Here is a 15302-nt window from a genome sequence, read left to right as displayed (position 1 = left end):
GAGTTGACATTATCATTGGTTCTATTTTGGGGTACATACAGCTTTTAAATAAAAATGTCACTTTTTGGGAAGCAGGATAAACAAAAATTCTGCCATTGCTTTTTGGGTTTTGTTATGTGATGTACTCTTTGAGAGAAAAAATGACGTTATCTTTATTCATCTGATCAGTACGAACACAGAGATACTAATTTTACATATGTATATTTTTACGTTTTTTGCTTCTTTTACACAATTAAAAAGATTTCTGTCAATGGACTTGTGTGAGAGCTTGTTTTTTGTGGGATGATTTGATGTTTTCATTGGTACCATTTTAGGGTACATAAATTTTTTTATTTTATTTGATGTAGGAGGTTACAAAAAAAATTGCTGTTTCGGCATAAGTTTTATTTTTTATTTTTTTATGGCATTCACCTGACAGAGTAGATCATGCAATATTTTATGGAGCAGGTCCTTACAGATGCAGTGATACCCAACATGTCTATTTTTTTTTTTCAAATGTTTCAGTGGTATATAATAAAAGCATTTTTTTTATGTTTTTGTTTTGCCATTTTCAGAGAGCCTTGTTTTTTTTTATTTTCTAGTTATGGTCTTGTGTACGAGCTCATTTTTTGCAATACCATTTTAGCATACAAACGAGGGATACTTTTTAAATGAGTCATATTATAATTTATGGGGGGAAAGAATGGCTGTTCTGGCATAGCTTTTATTTTTTTTAATGATGTTCACCTGATGCGGTAGACCAAATATGCCTATTTTTTATTTGTTTTCAAATTTTTTTCAATAGTAAATGGCTTGTTGGGGGGAAGGGGGTGATTTTTTTGCCACTTAAAACCTTTATTTTTCTAAAACTTAGTTTACACACGTTCGCAAAATGGGTTGGCATCCGTTACGCAATTTTGCGGAACAGGTGCGGAACTATTCATTTTCAATGGGGCCGGAATGTGCTGTCCGCATCAGCATTTGCGGATCCGCACTTCCGCTCCGCAAAACAATAGAACATGTCCTATTCTTGTCCGAAATTCGGACAAGAAAAGGCATTTTCTATGAGAGTGTCGGCGATGTGCGGTCCGCAAAATACGGAACGCACATTGCCGGTGTCTGTGTTTTTCAGATCCGCAAAACACATACGGACGTGTGAATTGACCCTTACACTGAAAGTCCGCCCATGAGACCCAGCCTGGGACTCACAGGCTTCGGGCTACAATAGCAACCATCATCACCCTGTGATCATATCAAGGGGAGACAATGGTGTTACAGAGGGAGCCCCCTCCCTCTGTAAACCTCCTAAATGCAGTGGTCAGCATTGACTGCGGCATCTAAGGCGTTAAACTGCCAGCTTTGGAGTTTTAACTGATGCCAGCAGTTACAGCTAACAGCTAGGCCACTGCAGTGATTGAGTGGGTATAGCTCCTGTTGTACGGCGTGGGTCCTTAACTCCGATCTGGATGTGTCGTATATATACTGGGGTACTACTGTGCCAGATCTATCACAGTTGCTGCTTCTGGATGATACATCTGGTGCATCTTGCCTTGTCTAACTTTACACCACTTATTTGTTGACCTAGCGTTCACTAAAAAAAGGTCCCAAAAGTTTGGCACGTTATTGCGCATTTTAAGGCATTTCTTGTGAAGTCACACCTCCTTTTCACTAAACCATGCCCCTTATTAGATGAAGCAAAAACAACTGTCTGAAACAATGTGCTGTGTCGTGCAAGGCTAGTTTTTTGGCACAAATTGCATCACAATTCTGGTGCATTTTCAAGAGTAAATCTGCCCCAAAGAGACCGTGCACTGAAGTCCCACCAGCATCCTGCAAACAGCAGGGGCTTATCTCAGGGGATGTGACATATAGTCCTTCAATCCGGTCAATCCCTTTAATAAATGGTCGGAGAAAGGTTGATACATCTTGACCCAATCTGGTGTGTCCATTTGAACAATAAAAATCAGATTCAGTCTCCACCTGCAGACCATGGGAAGCTTTACTTCTATCCATGTGCTCAGCTGTGTAGATGTGAGGTTGGGGTGGTGGTGGGGATGTAATTATATGTGTTAACCATGTAAATAAATCAAAGCAAACATTATATCAGGGCTGGTCTGACAGTGGTCCTAGCACACCCAGGAGTACGGCACCAGCCAATGTCCCTATAGCTGTGTGTGAAGAGCTGGCTGTGGACTAAAGATACTGGGCCAAAGGACTTACAGCGGAATCCACAGCTTTAAGCGATGTGAACTTATTTCAGCACAAGCGTTATGTTGAGTTTTATTTTTGTGGTTTATAAGGTGTAAATTGTGATTCACGTCTGGATTCCCTCGACCTCCAGACCCTGTAGCTTCACTGGAGAATTTGGAAGAGACACCTTGGGAGACACAGTCCACACATACACACTCCATGCTCATCCAGACCCTGGAACCATGAGGTGAGATGTGCTGGTCGGACCTTACATTCACATAAGGTCAGGGACGATATTGGTAATTAGAGTAAAGCAATCATTCCATTAGCCTCGTGCCTCGAGGGCCTCAATTAAGCCACTATACTCCCAGCCAGTAGTGCCATTATGAGGATGGTGACGGGTAGACTCAGTGGTGCAGTCCCCATAGGGAGTCTCACATGTAGTCTCAGGTGAGGGGCTTGGCCTCAGGGGAATACATCTGCCATTACCCAGCATTGGGGGAGGTGTTCCCTGGAGGATGAGCCTGAACCCCGAGGGTGGCATTGGTACTTAAGACACTGACTGAGAGATGATGGGTTGTTGCTGATTGGAGTTGGATCTATGCTCTTAGGTTTTGGTGTCTGTGGTCTGGATAAGCATCGGCTGTGACTGCAAAATATATTGGTGGGTCATACTAAAGCTGTGGGTCAACCTAAAAAGTTGGGAGACAGTGGGTATAGCCTGGTACGGAACTAAATGTCCGAGCTCGGGATATCGTGAACTGTGTCTCGGAGGGTTTCAGTCCGAGTGTCTGGGGCATCTATCTGCATGTGCTGAATAATGGTGGATGAAAGAATAAAGACAGTTGCATCATTATCCTCATTAGGTGATTAATACAACCAACGTACCCACATCTTCTCACTGTGCTGCCACATTGTCTCTTTAACATTGCCATCCACAATAACAACAGCCGTGTCAATACCAAAATAAGATTTAGTCATCACTCTTTCTTCAGATCCATTTTAAAAGAAAGTTCTGGCCAGTACTTAGATTTTTATTAGTACTAGGGCTTTGTTTGACCATCAGGCCGTGGGCCCCTAGTGATTTATGGGGCCTCGAGCAGAGTTAATTTCACTGAATTGTCAGTCTGCATATGCATTACAGATAAAAATTTACTGAAACTGGAGTTCTAGGTTTACACAGGTCATGATGAGGTCATGATACGGTTAGGGAATGCATGTGGTTACCGTATGTACAATCAAGCTTTTAGGGTGTGTTTCTTGACCACGATCATTTGTGTACTGTTGTTTGCATTGTTGTGAATTTTGCTGGTTCTTTAACATTCTGCTGAACTTTAAATAGTAATATCTACGTTAAAGGTATGGACCACTGACCTATACTGCGTGCGGCTGAACAACTGTATAGCCAATGCGGTCAACAGCACGTCAATCAGATGCAGTCATCACAACTTGGAAAGTGACAGTTCTATCTCAGAAACCTATTTTCCCGTTGACTTCTATTGGTATAGAAGATGCTGCGGCTCCTAACCACTTCATGACCACATCACGACTGTGCCGTGTGGTCACACTCTTTGTGCACTCAAGTGAATGCAAAGGGAGGATTTCTGCAGTGTGTATTAGAGAGTAAATGGATAAATGTCTGAGTGGATGTCCATGCGTCTGTCAGTGGACTTCAACAGGACCAAAGCAGCACATGCTTCTGTTGTCTTTCCATTCACCCATGGTCAGTGAAAAAAGAAGGATGTGTGAAAAAACACATTAAAATCAATGAATATGTGTGCTATCTATGGAGAACCGTCGTGTGAAAAAGGCCTGACCAAACTCCAACTAAAACATGGATGTGTGAATTAGGCCAAAGGCCAAGCTTGGTTGGGTTACAATAAAACATCACGACACATCCACCAAGCTGAAGACCCCAAATTCTTTAGACTGTAATATATTTTATCCAGGCTTATCTTTCTAACACTTTATGTATCTCCTATATGTTCTATAGAGATAACCGTTCTAGAAAATCGTTCCTCAAGAACCACGTGAGTCACATCACAGATAAAACCAACTCTAGAACTCAATGGGGGACAGCACCACATAGCGATTGCTCCAATTTAAATATGATTAAAGAGAAATTCCCATTCACTAAAGGCCCCTTTACATGGGCCGAGAATTGCCTAAATCAAGAACCCTCGTTACTATGAATGCTCGTTAGCGATAATCTGGCAGTGTGAATGCACCGCCGATCACCAGATGAACGAGCAAAATACTCATTCATCGGGTAATTATATTGTTTGTGCAAACATAAAAATCCTTGTTTCCTGACAGTAGATATGTAGACATGATCTGCTGCCGGGAAACAACAAGACAGTATAGGGAAGAGCGATGGCATTAGTGTTTGATCCTCCTCATACTCTGGAGGAGATAGCTGCATTTAAATAATGGTCTCCTCCACTAGTGACCAGCAGATATTCGGGAAGGAACGCTTCCCTCCCACTCTGCTGGTACCTTTACACTTCACATCTGGTCTCTCCAGTAAGATGGAACTGTGGTGAAACCTCAAGAAAAATGCCTCCAGTGAACTTGGTATAATACTAGTATCAACCCTAGTGAAAGTAAGAGCGGACAGCCTGAATATAATGAGTGATTCACTATATTCCAGTTCCAGCTTCCCCTACGACACAAGAGGAAACTAAAGCTCCAGAGTTCCTTTCTGCTTTTGCTTTAGTCTATATGGCAGATCCTTCCAGGACCCAGGACCAAATAAAACAATGATTTGGACAAGGGGGACTTACTGATCCTTCTAGTGAATGCAGCCACTGTTTACATGATGAGTAGATGTGAGAAGCTGTGGTTACATGACGCGGTGCACAGCCCGTCCTTCAACCACCGTTCACCACAACAAAAACGAATGGAAAGATTTTTTATTTCCTGGAAGCAGATTCAGACGGAGAAGTGCCAAGGCTTCTCCCATCCCTCTCCAACACTCCCCCCCCCCCCCCCCGGCCACTCACTTCTAGTCTTTAAAGGCAACTTGGAGATATTGGCAGCATCTTACATAGAGGTCCAAGGTGCATCTCGAGCTAAGAAATGGACGTGTGTAACACAACTGTGTGCACCATGAATGTTATGGGGCACACATATAAGGTTGGTGTCACACATAGGTTTTTGAGGGGTTTTGTGGTTCTTGGGGTTTTTATTAGAGCATTTTTAGTTAAAAACCAAAAACACCAACTCCAGATGTTGCATGGAAGTCTATGGGAAATATTAAATGCTGCGCACACAAGCATTTTTGGTAGTTTTTTCACTCTTGAGGTGCGTTTTTTGGGGGGGTTAGTCAATGATGCTTCTTTTAAATTGCAGTATGCTCCAACACTGGCTTTTTTTTTCTATCATTGCCTGTTTTTTATCCCATAGACCTCCATTTGTTTTTTATATGCTATGGGTGTTGGCATTTTTTATGGTGTTTTTAGTACCAATGTATTTTCCTCACACAACTCTACAGAGGAAGTAACATTACAGGGGGTGTATACTTTGGTGCATATACAGTACAGACCAAACGTTTGGACACACCTTCTCATTCAAAGAGTTTTCTTTATTTTCATGACTATGAAAATTGCATATTCACACGGAAGGCATCAAAACTATGAATTAACACATGTGGAATTATATACTTATCAAAAAAGTATGAAACAACTGAAAATATGTCATATTCTAGGTTCTTCAAAGTAGCCACCTTTTGCTTTGATTACTGCTTTGCACACTCTTGGCATTCTCTTGATGAGCTTTAAGAGGTAGTCACCTGAAATGGTCTTCCAACAGTCTTGAAGGAGTTCCCAGAGATGCTTAGCACTTGTTGGCCCTTTTGCCTTCACTCTGCGGTCCAGCTCACCCCAAACCAACTCGATTGGGTTCAGGTCCGGTGACTGTGGAGGCCAGGTCACCTGGCGCAGCACCCCATCACTCTCCTTCATGGTCAAATAGCCCTTACACAGCCTGGAAGTGTGTTTGGGGTCATTGTCCTGTTGAAAAATAAATGATGGTCCAACTAAACGCAAACCGGATGGAATAGCATGCCGCTGCAAGATGCTGTGGTAGTCATGCTGGTTCAGTATGCCTTCAATTTTGAATAAATCCCCAACAGTGTCACCAGCAAAGCACCCCCACACCATCACACCTCCTCCTCCATGCTTCACGGTGGGAACCAGGCATGTAGAGTCCATCCGTTCACCTTTTCTGCGTCGCACAAAGACACGGTGGTTGGAACCAAAGATCTTTGACTCATTAGACCAAAGCACAGATTTCCACTGGTCTAATGTCCATTCCTTCTGTTCTTTAGCCCAAACAAGTCTCTTCTGCTTGTTGCCTGTCCTTAGCAGTGGTTTCCTAGCAGATATTCTACCATGAAGGCCTGATTCACACAGTCTCCTCTTAACAGTTGTTCTAGAGATGTGTCTGCTGCTAGAACTCAGTGTGGCATTGACCTGGTCTCTAATCTGAGCTGCTGTTAACCTGCGACTTCTGAGGCTGGTGACTCGGATGAACTTATCCTCCGCAGCAGAGGTGACTCTTGGTGTTCCTTTCCTGAGGCGGTCCGCATGTGAGCCAGTTTCTTTGTAGCGCTTGATAGTTTTTGTGACTGCACTTGGGGGCACTTTCAAAGTTTTCCCAATTTTTCAGACTGATTGACCTTAATTTCTTAAAGTAATGATGGCCACTCGTTTTTCTTTACTTAGCTGCTTTTTTCTTGCCATAATACAAATTCTAACAGTCTATTCAGTAGGACTATCAGCTGTGTATCCACCTGACTTCTCCACAACGCAACTGATGGTCCCAACCCCATTTATAAGGCAAGAAATCCCACTTATTAAACCTGACAGGGCACACCTGTGAAGTGAAAACCATTTCAGGTGACTACCTCTTAAAGCTCATCAAGAGAATGCCAAGAGTGTGCAAAGCAGTAATCAAAGCAAAAGGTGGCTACTTTGAAGAACCTAGAATATTACATATTTTCAGTTGTTTCACACTTTTTTGTTATGTATATAATTCCACATGTGTTAATTCATAGTTTTGATGCCTTCAGTGTGAATCTACAATTTTCATAGTCATGAAAATAAAGAAAACTCTTTGAATGAGAAGGTGTGTCCAAACTTTTGGTCTGTACTGTAGGTTTAGAGAAATTATCTATTCCTAGCCAGGCAAGGGGTGTGGCTTATTGGAAAGTGAATGTGGCTTTGTGGGAAAGGGGTGGAGCCTAATATCCAACATTTAGGGGGAGATTTATCATTGCATTTGCGCCTGAAAAGTGGCAGTAAAAAGTAGCAGACTTTTTGAATAATTGTTGCACCTATCAGTTTTAGGCTGCCCTCGCCACTTTCCCTAAAGGAGGCATGGCAAGGGTGGGCAAAAAGGCGTGACCAGTACCCTGACAAATTTATCTTTATTTGCGCCAGTTTTCTGGCGCAAATAAAGGCAGAAATCTATGGCAGCTCTGAGCCGTCAGAGATTTCTGTTTAGGCGCATGGACTGCAGGAGCATGCGCCTAATTTATGACAAGGCGTGGGGCGCATCCTCCAGCGGCACAGGGGATATAAAGGTCGATGCAGCAAGCGCTTGTCTTGATACATTTCCCCCTTAGTGCCAAAATTGCGCCACATTTCTGTGTAAAATTGTATCTCAAACTAAACCAACCAATGTTTATTTGGAGCGTCTGCTTGGTTTGAAGCCAATTTCTTTGGCGACAAGTTGCCTGAAATACATATGGATTTTTCAATCCAAAGGCTAATCATATTAGTACAAAGGCTCCATCAGTTTGTGCACCACCAGGGGATTGGAGCACACTTGAGAGCAGGGGCGTAACCATAGTGGAAGCGGCTGCTATGGGCCCGAACTCAGAAGCCGAGCGTCCGGGAGGGGGATTGAAAGTTTTTATTGTCAGGGCCCCTCAACAGTATTAGGGCTCATGCACACGGCCATTGCTCGGCTGTTCCGTGCATTGGGGACCGCAATTTGCGGTCCCCAATGCACGGGCAAAACCAGTTCGGTTTCCACAGACAGATGCAGACCCATTCAACTTGAATGCGTCAGTGATCCGTCCGCAACGCAAAAAAATAGAACTTTTTTTTTTGCAGTGCGGAGACACGGAGAGAAATCCTACGGAAGCACTCCATAGTGCTTTAGTTTGGTTCCGTGCCTTCGTTCCATTCCGCACTTTCCGGATTGCGGACCCATTCAAGTGAATGGGTCCACATCTGTGATGCGGTGAGCACACAGCTGGCGCTGGCATACTGTGGCCGCAATAAGGGCATGGCCAGGCAACGGGGCGTGTGCATGAGCCCTTATACAGTGACATACAATATATACATGTAGGAAATGGATGGGGCGGCTGCCAGGCCTGGTCCGAGAGAGCGATCTTGACTAACCTCAGGAGTGAGGGTTGCACGGGAGGAGGGAGTTGCATTCGTAGGGAGGTATTTAAAAATTTGCCGTGGAGCCCAGTCAGTACTAGTTACGCCACCGCTTGTGACTTTTTGCAAAAAAAAAGACAAATCTAGCTAAAAATGTAGCTCCGCCCACCGAACACCCGGCTGACCTGTAGTGAATGCATACAACCCAAAAAATGGCTCAAATATGTCATAAATTTGTCACAAACGGTTACTCCAAAATCACTCCACTTTTCTGGAACAGGTCACTTGATTCCTTATGCCCTAAGATTACACCATTTACAGGTTTAGTAAATCTGGGCTACTACATGGGCAAAAACTAAATTTTTGGCCCCAAAAAAACACACAACACAAAACTGTGTGGGGCAGAACTCTGAGGCTAAATGCATACGATCAGAGTTGCGCACTGTAGGTCATGTACATTGTATTCTATCAGAATTTGAAATTCTAAATGCACACGATGCAGATTTTTTTCCGGCGGGTTTTGACCTGCGGTGCGGATTTTAAAATCCGCAGCATGTCAATTTATTTAATTTTTCCTGACCGGCTTTTCCTCATTTACTTAGTAAAATCCGCAGGCGGAAAATCCACACCGAATCCGCACGCAAATCTGCACCAATTGATGCGAATTGACCGCACAGATTTGCGTGCGAACACCTGCGGATTTCAGTGTGGATTCTCCGCACATGAATCCTGAACGTGTGAATTTTCCCTTAAAGTGTTACGAGCCGTCATACTAACGTGACAAGTCCATATGAACGTCCTCGGATATAAGAGGACTACACCACATAACCACTCAGAACTCCCATCGCCGCAGGGGTGCAAACTGCCTGCAAACTCCTGAATACAGCACTTTGTCCAGGGCCATTTTTGGAGGAACTTGTGCGGATTATTTTGATTGTACTTACATTCATTTTACAGTTCACAGTAAAATACACTTCGGTTTCCCCATCACTATTCGGATATAACGACAAATATCACATATCATCCTCACGGTTCGTTAAAGGGGTTGTCTCACTTCAGCAAATGGAATTCATCATGTAGAGAAAGTTAATACAAGGAACTTACTAATGTATTGTGATTGTCCATATTGCCTCCTTTGCTGGCTTCTTTCGTTTTTCCATCACATTATACACTGCTCATATCCAGGGGTTACGACCACCTCTGTAGAGCAGATACAAGGCGGTCAGGGCGGGAGATGCTGCGCATGCGTGCCTATGTGCGCTCCCACAGTCCTGGGCACCAGAGAGGCTAGAGCGCGTTTTCCTATAGCGTGCAAGCACGACCACCGCTGCTGGATTACAGTGTGGTCGTAACCATGGAAACGAGCAGTGTATAATGTGATGGAAAAATTAATCCAGCCAGCAAAGGAGACAATATGGACAATCGCGATACATTAGTAAGTGCCTTGTATTTGCTAAAGTGAGACAACCCCTATAAGTTTTTTTTAAAGGCATCTGTAAAAAGTTTTTGCTGTACCTGATATTTGCAATACATTGTCCAGTAAAAAAAAAAAAAAAAGAATAAAAAAGAATTTCTTCAATTCCTTGTATGGCCGTGATACTCAAAGACAAAGCATAACATCCCCCACATTAACATAATTTTTGCAGGAGCTAATTCGCTGTTTTATATGCCAGCTGCTGAGATTTATCAAACTGGTGTAAAGTAGAACTGACTTAGTTGCCCATAGCAACCAAACAGATTCCACCTTTCATTTTGCACAGCTCCATTGGAAAATGAAAGGTGTAATCTGATTGGATGCTATGGGCAACTAAGCCAGTTCTACTTTACACCAGTTTGATACATCTCCTGGCAGAGCCTGTATTGTCAGATACAGGACTGCATAATAACATCTGGGAATACACATGTAGCAGAGCTGAATTTGCAAGCTCTCAATGAACCTAATCCAGTAAATGTAAGTGCAGTCACAGGCAAAACCACACAGTGATGTCACAGCTATTAACACACTGTGCAAATGGCAAACTCACCTCTGCTGCCTCTGCAACCGAATGGGAGTTGTATGGGAAGACTGAAGACTATTAGCTGTCTCTGAACTTTTTCTTTTGTTTGCACTTCTTTTCTTCAGCCTGGAGTTCTCAAGTTCTTGTGAACCTACAAGACCCAGCCTCAGGGGCTCCTCTGTGGGTCACACAGCATAGGTTGCACTAATCCTATAGTCTGGTATCTGCACAGACCATAACCCCCATCATGTAACCAGCAGAGCTCGGCACTCTCCAGGGCACTTACCTGCTCCTAGGGAAGAAGGAGACCCTGACAGCCCGGCTCCTGACACACAAGCAGACGTCTACATCCAGTGACCACCAGAAGGAAGAGTGCCCTTCATCAGGCATGGAAGGACCCGCCCCTCCTCCCCACCAGGGCCAGTGACCGGGCACACAGGCTGACAGGGCATGCCAAAGCTTCAGAGGTGGGAGGAGGAGAAGTCCCTGTGTTATTCCAGTCCGCAGATGTGGAAAGTCAGGCTGCACACATCTGGAGGAGCAGAAGACTTCTTCTACCTTGGAGCAAATCTGTGCCAGGTCCTTACATGCATGGAGGAGGGAGGAGAACTTTTAACTTTTGTATCACTGACATGGTGACTGTTTCCAGCATCCAGAAGATGGAGGAGAAAGGAAGGTCCCACTGAAATACATGCATGTCTGTAAGATGTCAGGAGGCTGGAGAGGAGGACCGTCTGCTGCAATCAGTTGTATGTCCTCTTGTTACTACCACAGTACTTCCCAAGGAGCGAACATCTGTCAGCAGTTTTCTCATGTATATAAAGCACCTCACAGCACACATAATGACTGCACCTTATAGGACATCTGTCAGCAGTTTTCTCATGTATATAAAGCACCTCACTGCACACATAATGACTGCACCTTAGAGGGCATCTGTCAGCAGTTCTGTACCTATGACACTGGCTGACCTGTTACATGTGCACTTGGCAGCTGAAGGCATCTGTGTTGGTCCCATGTTCATATGTGCCTGCATGGCTGAGAAAAATGAAATAGATAAAATATATCCGGGCCCTGTTAAAGTGCACAAGGGCGCAGCAGTTGCAGAGAGAGCAGAGCCTCTAGGTGTAATGGTAACGGCCCCGTTGCTCCTAGATGCTCATTTGCATATATGAAAACATCATTTTTCTCAGCAATGCGGGCACATATGAACATGGGACCAACACAGATGCCTTCAGCTGCCAAGTGTACATGTAACAGGTCATCCAGTGTCATAGGAACAAAACTGCTGACAGACATGCAACAGTGCCTGAAACGCCCGAAAAGTGCCATTTGGAGATGATAAATGGAGTGTGCATGCTCAACCTGGATGGAGGAACGGGACCTCAGTTCTTAGGATCGGTGGGAGTCCCAGTGGTTAGACCCCACCAATCAGTTAGTTATGCCCTATCCTGTGGATAGGGGATGACTTTTAAGCTTTGAAAAACTACTTTAATCCCTTAAGGACCCTGCCATATTTCACCTTAAAGGAAACCTGTCACCATGATTTTGCGCATAGAGATGGGGACATGGACTGCTAGATGGCCACTAGCACATCCGCAATATCCAGTCCCCATAGCTCTGTGTGCTTTTATTGTGTTATGCGAATGACCTGATATGAGTCCTGTAGCCGGAGATGAGTCAAGCAGAAAGGAGCCCAGCACCGCCCCGCGTCCTCTGAATCTCCTCCTTGCTGGCTGACGTCACAGAGCTGGAGCGCCGAAATCTCGCGATGCGCGAGCTAGCGCATGCGCAGTGTTGGCATCATGTTCATTCCCTGTACTGGCATCAGCACAGGGAACGAACTACGCATGCGCTAGCTCGCGCATCGCGAGATTTCGGCGCTCCAGCTCTGTGACGTCAGCCAGCAAGGAGGAGATTCAGAGGACGCGGGGCGGTGCTGGGCTCCTTTCCGCTTGACTCATCTCCGGCTACAGGACTCATATCAGGTCATTTGCATATGGATAAAAACTGATTTTTAACACAATAAAAGCACACAGAGCTATGGGGACTGGGTATTGCAGATGTGCTAGTGGCCATCTAGCAGCCCATGTCCCCAGCTCTATGCACAAAATCATGGTGACAGGTTCCCTTTAAAGAGGACCTTTCATCTGGCAAAACATTGTGAACTAAGTATCATGATATATACAGCAGCGCCCAGGGATCCCACTGCACTTATTATTTCCGGGGCGCCGCTCCGTTCTCCCGCTATGCCCTCCGGTATGTTCGGGGACTTGGTTATAGTAGGCGGAGACTTAGGGGACTTGGTTATAGTAGGAGGAGACTGCCCTTGTTCTCCTGGGCTTCTTCTTCTAACATTCTGTAGCGCTGGCCAATCGCAGCGCAGAGCTCACAGCCTAGAAGAAGGAGACGCCCAGCAGAACAAGGGCAGACTCCGCCTACTATAACCAAGTCCCCTAAGTCTCCGCCTACTATAACCAAGTCCCCGAACATACCGGAGGACATAACGGGAGAACGGAGGGGCGCCCAGGGATAATAGTAAGTGCAGTGAGATCCCCGGGCGCCACTGTATATGGCATGATACTTAGTTCACAATGTTTTGCCAGATGAAAGGTCCTCTGACATGTGTCACTTTATGTGGTGATAACTTTAAACCGCTTTTACTTATCCAGGCCATTCTGAGATTGTTTTGTTGTCACATATTGTACTTCATGACACTGGTAAAATTGAGTCAAAAAAGTTCATTTTTATTTATGAAAAATTACCAAATTTACCAAAAATTTCAATTTCTCTACTTTTATAATCGATAGTAATACCTCCAAAAATAGTTATTACTTTACATTCCCCATATGTCTACTTCATGTTTACATCATTTTGTGAGTGCCATTTTATTTTTTGGAGACGTTAGAAGGCTTAGGGTCCATTCACACGTCCTCAATTCTGTTCCGCATTCCATTCCCGTTAGGCATTTTCTATCAAGTGCCGGCGATGTGCGGTCCGCAAAATGCGGAACGCACATTGCCAATGTCCATGTTTTGCGTATCCGTGGATCCGCAAAACACACACGGACGTGTGAATGGACCCTTAGAAGTTTAGAAGCAAATCTTGAAATTGTTCAGACAATTTTCCAAACCTACTTTTTAAAGACCAGTTCAGGTCTGAAGTCACTTTGTGAGGCTTACATAATAGAAACCAACCAAAAATGACCCCATTTTAGAAACTACACCCCTCGAGGTATTTAAAACAGATTTTACAAACTTTGTTAACCCTTAAGGTGTTCCACAAGAATTAATGGAAAATGGAGATTAAATTTAAGAATTTCACTTTTTTGGCTGATTTTCCATTTTAATCCATTGTTTCCAGTAACAAAGCAAGGGTTAAGGCCTCATGCACACGACCGTTGTGTGCATCCGTGGCCGTTGTGCCGTTTTCCGTTTTTTTTCACGGACCCATTGACTTTCAATGGGTCCGTGGAAAAATCGGAAAATGCACCGTTTGGCAGCCGCATCCGTGAGCCGTGTTTCCTGGCCGTGAAAAAAATATGACCTGTCCTATTTTTTTCACGGCCAACGGTTCACGGGCCCATTCAAGTCAATGGGTCCGTGAAAGAACACGGATTCACACAAGATTGGCATCCGTGTCCGTGATCCGTGGCCGTAGGTTTTAGTTTCATACAGACGGATCCGAAGATCCGTCTGCATAAAAGCTTTTTCTGATCTAAGTTTTCACTTCGTGAAAACTCATTTCCGACAGTATATTCTAACACAGAAGCGTTCCCATGGTGATGGGGACGCTTCTAGTTAGAATACACTGCAAACTTTGTACAAGACTGCCCCCTGCTGCCTGGCAGCACCCGATCTCTTACAGGGGGATATGATAGTACAATTAACCCCATCATATCCCCCTGTAAGAGATCAGGGCTGCCAGGCAGCAGGGGGCAGACCCCCCCCCCCCTCCCCAGTTTGAATATCATTGTGCGGCCCCCCCCCTCCCCTGTTGTTAACTCGTTGGTGGCCAGTGTGCGCACCCCCCTCCCTCCCTCCCTCTATTGTTTTAATACATTGGGGCCAGTGTGCGCGCCCCCCCCAACCCCCCCTCCCTCCCTCTATTGTTTTAATACATTGGGGCCAGTGTGCGCGCGCCTCCCTCCCTCTATTGTTTTAATACATTGGGGCCAGTGTGCGCACCCCCCCAACCCCCCCCCCCCCCCCTCCCTCCCTCTATTGTAATCATCATCGGTGGCAGCGGAGTAGAAGATTTTCATACTTACCTGGCTGCTGGCTGCTGCGATGTCTGCGTCCGGCCGGGAGCTCCTCCTACTGGTAAGTGACAGGTCTGTGCGGCGCATTGCTGTCACTTACCAGTAGGAGGAGCTCCCGGCCGGACGCAGACATCGCAGCAGCAAGAAGCAGGTAAGTATGAAAATCTTCTACTCCGCTGCCACCGATGATGATTACAATAGAGGGAGGGAGGGGGGGGGGGGTTGGGGGGGTGCGCACACTGGCCCCAATGTATTAAAACAATAGAGAGAGGGAGGGAGGGGGGGTTGGGGGGGCGCGCGCACACTGGCCCCAATGTATTAAAACAATAGAGGGAGGGAGGGGGGGTTGGGGGGGCGCGCGCACACTGGCCCCAATGTATTAAAATAATAGAGGGGGGGTTGGGGGGCGCGCGCACACTGGCCCCAATGTATTAAAACAATAGAGGGAGGGAGGGGGGTGCGCACACTGGCCACCAACGAGTT

The 15302-nt window shown here is 45.2% G+C and overlaps 1 protein-coding gene across 2 annotated transcripts in view; it reads right to left on the bottom strand.

Annotated features, from left to right (window-relative positions):
* MATN2 (matrilin 2) overlaps positions 1 to 11232 on the bottom strand; it is a 151084-nt gene extending 139852 nt beyond the window's left edge. The window contains exon 1 of one of the 2 annotated variants that reach the window (XM_044295723.1): positions 10848 to 11232. The gene's annotated coding sequence lies outside the window, so the exon portion shown is untranslated. Of the gene's footprint in view, positions 1 to 10588; positions 10801 to 10847 lie in introns of those variants that run through there. The other variant, XM_044295724.1, reaches the window with a different exon arrangement.
* Between the last annotated feature and the right edge of the window lie 4070 nt (positions 11233 to 15302).

The sequence above is a fragment of the Bufo gargarizans genome, chromosome 5 (genome assembly GCF_014858855.1).
Source record: "Bufo gargarizans isolate SCDJY-AF-19 chromosome 5, ASM1485885v1, whole genome shotgun sequence".
In the NCBI taxonomy this organism is placed as follows: domain Eukaryota; kingdom Metazoa; phylum Chordata; class Amphibia; order Anura; family Bufonidae; genus Bufo; species Bufo gargarizans.
The sequence above is the reverse complement of the archived record's forward strand: the minus strand, read 5'-3'. Positions and strand labels throughout refer to the sequence as shown.